We start from the raw sequence: 6,865 nt of genomic DNA, 5'->3' as shown, positions 1-6,865 counted from the left end.
GTCAGATGCTTAGTATAATAATGGATATTTTAACAGCTATTCCACAAAGCTTTGAAAAATTGTGGAGGGTAAAAATCCAATATTGATCTGTACATATATGTGTCCTTTACATACTGCTTTCCAGAAAGATTTTCATTTAAAAAAATGAGAAATTTGGTTAACAAAATTTAAATATATAAACTATGGAAATTGGTGTGTAATCATTTTAATGCATTAAATCACATCCTGACATATAGTTGGTTACCAAATTCTTATTGAATAAATGAATGAGTAAAAACTTGTGATATTAATATAAAATTTAAAGGTTGTGTATAAAGTGAGAAGGCTTTGTTTGTAGTGATAAACAAATAAATTTGCTTTTAGAATAAATTAAACATTGAAGTATAAATCTGAATTTTAAATAAATGCTCAATATTCTGAGATTATCATAGACCTCATTTAGAGATTGATACTACTTGTATTACATATAAATGTAAAATAGAATTTGATTATTCATGTTATATCCCTGCACTTATAGTTTGAAATCATTGCATATAAAAATTTTTTAAGATTTAAGTCCTGATCATTCATGAGTTAAAAGAATAAAACCACAATGGCGCTTTAGAACACTGTAAGCTATTCTGAACTCCGATCTTAACCCCAATATTAAGAGTAATAAAGCTCCAAGAGACAGTTGTATACACGTTAATTATTGTAATGATTCAAGCTACTTTTCCCTAGGGACACCATATTTCTAAGCCAAAAGGGCATTCTTAGCCCACTATGACAATTAGCATCTGATAAATGATGCTACTGCCACACTTCTAATATAGTGATTGATCATTTTCAATTTATTCCTGAGAGAAATCAATGGTTCCTTCCTAGAGCATTTACATTAATTAATTTATGTTAATAATAAATACCCTATATCCACAATTTCTTAGGGAAGATGGGCCATTCTATTTATAATTGGTTTCTACTTTAGAGCTTTGATATATTGTTTCAGAGCTTTTAACATATATAAAAGAGCTATAAAGATCAAGAAAAAAATGGAAATTTAACCACAGCAACTAAATCTTGACATTGATAAATCTTGTTGATCCAACTCAAATGCAACAAAGAAGATTTGGAAGATTTTTCAGATTGTTGGGTGGCAGCATGAAAATGTTACCATGTATTGGGACCCCCACTCTTCTTGTGTGAGTTTACACTCTTTGTAGCCACTACCAAAATGACTTATGTTTCTTAGAGATATGACACAGAGGATGATGCTCTCATCAAATTTCTAATTTATTCCTATTCATAAGCTACTTAATGTATGTCAGTCATAGTATGAGGGGCTTAGATGTTCAATAGTTAGCAAAAGAGAGGCATTCTCACCCTCCCTGAGCTTATAGTCCAGTGAAAAAGACAGACACAAATGAACAGGAAAACTATAATTAATAGAAAATGGGCTACCTGAAGAAAAATATCAGGATGAAATATATTTAGACAGAGATGTTATAGTGAGAAGATAAGGTTAAGCTGAGAGGTGAAAGACCTGAATGAGAACATTATTGACTGAAGGAATAATGTAAGCAAAAGTGCTAGAACAGGAAAAACAGAATCTGTTTATTTCAAAAACTGAAAGAATGTGCATGTTTTTGGAGTGTATGGAAAGGAGAATGACAAGAGATGAGGAAATAAACATATGTAGAGAAGGAGAGTATACTTTTAATCTTGTAAGGCAAGGAAAGAAAGAAAAATGGCCTTTATTTAAAGTGGAATGAGAAGCCACTAAAGGGTTTTGAGTAAGTGACTGAAATCATAAAATTGACTCTATGAAAACTACTTTATTCTTTCATATATTTATTTAACAAATGCTTTTTGAGCTTTCACTTTGTGCTAAAAACTGTTCCCCACTCTTCGGATATATGACCAAACAATACAGACTAAGTACCCTCTTTTTAAGGAGTTTACATTCTATAGTGAGAAGGCAGAAAAAAATAATAAATAAAATAAACAAGGAAATAGTAAATTAGTAGGTAATGATGAACATTTCTATGGAAACAAGAAAGAATGGAACAGTACAAGGAGGATCATGAATGGGGATGGGAAAAAAGTGAGCAGGATCTCTGGTAGTGGGGAAAGTTGCTATATTAAACAGAGTACTTAGAATAAGATTCAACGAGGTGAAAGTTGAGCAAAGATTTGAAGTAGGTTAGAAAGTTAGCTAACCAGGTAATGGGAAAAAGAGTTTCACAGGCAGAGAGAACAGCAATAAGGCAGGGCCATGCCTGGCATTTTCTAAGAGCAGCAAGGAGGGCAGTGTGGCTAGGGCAGAGGGAGTTAGGGTAAGAGTAAGAGAAAAGGCAGAGGGGTACAAGAGAAAGTGCTGATTATATAAAGCCTTGTAGGACAGTAGAACTCGATAAAAGGAGATGCCAATGCAGTATTTTAAGGAGAGGAATAACATGATCTGTCTTATATTTTAAATTACCCTAACTGCATTGTTCAGAATGGATGGTAGAGAGACCCCAATGCAGTCAGGACCTGATTAAAAAGCTACTATCTACCACAAACTAAAACAATGAGATACCATTATATACCTATTAGAATGGCTAAAGTTCAGAACGCTGACAACACCAAATGCTGACAAGGATGTGAAGCAACAGAAACTTGCATTCATTGCTGGTGGGAATGCAAAATGGTACAGCCACTTTGGTGGACAGTTTAGCAGTGTCTTACAAAACTAAAGATACTCTTACAGTACAATCCAGCACTCGCATTCCTTGGTATTTACCCAAAGGTGTTGAAAACATGTATTCACACAAAAACTTGCACATAGAGGTTTATGAAAGCTTTATTTATGACTGACAAAAGTTAGAAGCAACCAAGACGTCCCTCAGCAAGTGCATGGATAAACTATGGTACATCCAGACAATGGAATATTATTTAGCACTAAAAGGAAATGAACTATCAAGTCATGAAAAGACATGGAGGACGTTTACATATATATTACTAAGTCAAGGAGGCCAATTTGAAAAGGATACATTACTGTAGGATTCCAACTATATGACAATCTGGAAAAGGAAAACTATAGAGACAGTAAAAGGATCAGTGGTTTCAATGATAAATGGGGAGAGAGGAAAGAATAGGCAGAGCATAAATAATTTTTAGCACAGTGAAACTACTCTCTATGCTACTATAATGGTGGATACATAATATTATATATTAGCCTAAACCCATAGAATGTGTAACACCAAGAGAGAACCCCAACGTAAACTATGGACTTTCAGTGACATGTCACTCTAGGTTCATTAATTTTAATAAACATACAATGTTGGTGGGAATGTTGATAATGGAGGAGTCTATGCATATATAGGGGGAAGGGTTGGGGGAATCTCTACACCATATGCTCAGTTTTGCTGTGAATCTAAAACTTCTTTTTTAAAAAGCCTATTAAAAAAAAGAAAAAAGCTATTGCAGGAGTCCAGGTAAAAGATGATGGTGGCTCAGACAAGGGGTTTAGCAACAGAGATGATGCAGACACATTCTGAAGACATTTGAACTAAAAGCCTGGCAGTTTGGACACAGAACAATAAAGAGAGGAAAGAAGAGCAACTCCAGGATTTTTGTCCTGAGAAAACTGGAAAGATAGAAGTGCCACTAACAGGGATGGGGAAGGCTGCAGATCAATAGGTTTGGCACGTGTTTAGTTTGAGGTATCCAAGAGGAGGTATTTAGCATGAAATTGAATATACAGATCTGGAATTTGAGGAAAAAGTCCGGGCTGGAGAAAGATCTGAGTCACTGACACATGGATGATGTTAAAGTCATGGAAAGGACAAGATTATTTAAAAAGTTCGTGTATAGAGAGAAGAGGATGAAGGAGTCAACTTTGGGGCACTCCAATATTAACAGTTTATAGAAAGGAGAATATTGAAAAGGAGTTATAATAAAGGTAGAGGAATATTAAGGAACTATGTTATTCTGGAAGCCAAATGGAGAAATTGTAATAAGAACAGAAGCATCAATGATGTAAACTTTTGCTGATCAACTAAACAAGATGAAGTCTGAGAACTTACCAATGGATTTAGCAAGGTAGAGGAAACTAGGTGTCCTTGCAAGGGCATGTTTGATGGAATTGCAAGGTCAGTGGGAGAATCCAGATTGGAACAGTCTTAAGAGAAAATAGAGGCTTTCGAGAAACCTGCTGCAATGGAGAGCAAATAAATGAAGCAGGTATTTGGTATGTAAAGTGGGAACAGATGTTTTGTTTGCTTTAAGTTGGTAAAAATAGTGGCATGTATGTAGGCTGGAGTGGTAAGAAAGAAAGAATTTCTGAATCCCTGATCTTGAGTGCTTGAAGAGGTATGAAATCTAGTGGGGAAGTAGAAAAAATTGGCTTAATATAGAATAACATATCACTGAAAACAAGCAGAAGATAAAGCACATAGGCATAAATGTTACTATAAATAGATATTGTGGTGAGAGACTAAGTTATCTTCCAGTTGCTTCAGATTTCTCAATGAATGTCACTAAAATATCACTACCTGGGCAGTAATGTGGATTACGGATTGTATAGGTGTAATAAAGAAATAAGGGAAAACAGTCAAGACACAGTTGCAATAATCTGGTGGAGATATGATGACTGGGACCAACGTGATCATATAAATTATCAGTGAAACCATGGCACCTTAGAGAATAAAAGGGACGCTTATAATAATTATGCTTGGAGAATAGACATATCCCAAATATTTCCTGAGCAAATAAAAATACATGGTTAACATATCCGATATGAAGGTGATGAGTAGAAACAAAGAAAAGGTGACATATGTTGACGTAATGGATATGGTGCTTAGGAGAAAGAAATAATTTAAGGATAATTCCCAGGTTTCTGGGTATTTACTGAGAAACATATGAGGATAAGCAGGCTTCTGTGGATATATGTAGAGTTGTTTTGGGTTTTTTGTTTTCTGTTTTTAATTTCTGTGGGTACATTGTAGGTATATATATTTATGGGGTACCATGAAATGCTTTTCTATAGGCATGCAATGCAAAATAAGCACATCACGGAGAATGGATTAACCATCCCCTCAAACATTTATCATTTGAGTTATAAACAATTGAATTACATTCTTTAAGTTATTTTAAAATATACAATTAAATTATTGTCGACTATAGTCACCCTATTATGCTATCAAATTGTAGGTCTTATTCATTCTTCCTAGATTTTTGTACAAATTAACCATCCACACCTTCCCCTCTCAACCTCCCACTTCCCTTCCCAGCCTCTGGTAACCATCCTTATGCTCTCTATATGCATGAGTTCAATTGATTTGCGTTTTAGATCCCACAGATAAGTAAGAACATGTGACGTTTGTCTTTTGGTGCCTAGCTTATTTCACTTAACATGATGATTTCCAGTTCCACTCACATTGTTGCAAATAACTGTATCTCATCCTTTTTATGGCTGAATAGTGCCCCATTGTGTACATATACCACATTTTTTATCCATTCACCTGTTAATTGACACTTAGTTTGCTTCCAAATTTTAGTTATTGTAAACAATGCGGCAACAAATATATGAGTACAGATATCTCTTCAATAGAATGATTTTCATTCTTTGAGGTATATACTGTATTAGTTCGTTTTCACACTGCTAATAAAGACATACTTGAGGTTGGGTAATTTATAAAGAAAAGGAAGTTTAATGTATTCACAGTTCCACGTGGCTGGGGAAGCCTCACAATCATGGCGGAAGGAAAAAGTCACTTCTTACTTGGTGGTGGCAAGAGACAATGAGAGCCAAAAAAAGAGGTTTCCTCTTATAAAACCATTAGCTCTCCTGAGACTTATTCACTACCATGAGAACAATATGGGGGAAGTTGTCCCATGATTCAATTATCTCCCACCAGTTTCCTCCCATGACACATGGAAATTATGACAGCTACAATTCAAGATGAGATTTGGGTGGGGACACAGCCAAATCATATCATTCCACCCTTGGCCCCTCCCAAATCTCATGACCTTATATTTCAAAACCAATCATGCCTTCCCAACAGTTACCCAAAGTCTTATTTCAGCTTTAACTCAACAGTTCACAGACAAAAGTCTCACCTGAGACAAGGCAAGTCCATTCTGCCTATGAGCCCGTAAAATCAAAAGCAAGTTAGTTACTTCCTACACACAATGAAGGTACAGGCATTGAATAAATACACTCATTCCAAATCAGAGAAGTTGGCCATAATTAAGGGACTAAAGACCCCATGTGAGTCCGAAATTCAGTGGGTCAGTCAAATCTTACAGTTCCAAAGTGATCTCTTTTAACTCCATGTCTCACATCCAGGTCACATCAATGCAAGAGGCAGATTTCCATGGCCTTGGGTAGCTCTGCCCCTGTGACTTTGCAGGGTACAGTCCCACTCCCAGCTGCTTTCACAGGCTGGCATTGAATGGCTGTGGCTTTTCTAGGTGAGGGTGTAAGCTGTCGGTGGATCTACCATTCCGGGGTCTGGAGGATGGTCACCCTCTTCTTACAGCACTGCTAGGCAGTGTTCCAGTGGAGACTCTGTGTTGGGGCTTCGGCCCCACATTTCCCTTCTGCACTGCCCTAGCAGAGGTTCTCAATGAGGGTTCTGCCCCTACAGCAAACTTCTTCCTGGATATCCAGACATTTCTATACATTCCCTGAAGTCTAGGTGGAGGTTCCCAAACCTCAATTATTGACTGTTAATATTGGAGTGCCCCAAAGTTGACTCCTTCATCCTCTTCTCTGTATACACGAACTTTTTGTGCACCCAGAGGCTAAACACCATGTGGAAGCTGCCAAGGCATTGGGCTTGCACCCTCTAAAGTCACAGCCCAAGCTGTTCCTTGTCCCCTTTTAGCCATGACTAGAGCC

This window comes from Chlorocebus sabaeus, chromosome 1, assembly GCF_047675955.1.
Source record: "Chlorocebus sabaeus isolate Y175 chromosome 1, mChlSab1.0.hap1, whole genome shotgun sequence".
Lineage (NCBI taxonomy): Eukaryota > Metazoa > Chordata > Mammalia > Primates > Cercopithecidae > Chlorocebus > Chlorocebus sabaeus.
The sequence above is the reverse complement of the archived record's forward strand: the minus strand, read 5'-3'. Positions refer to the sequence as shown.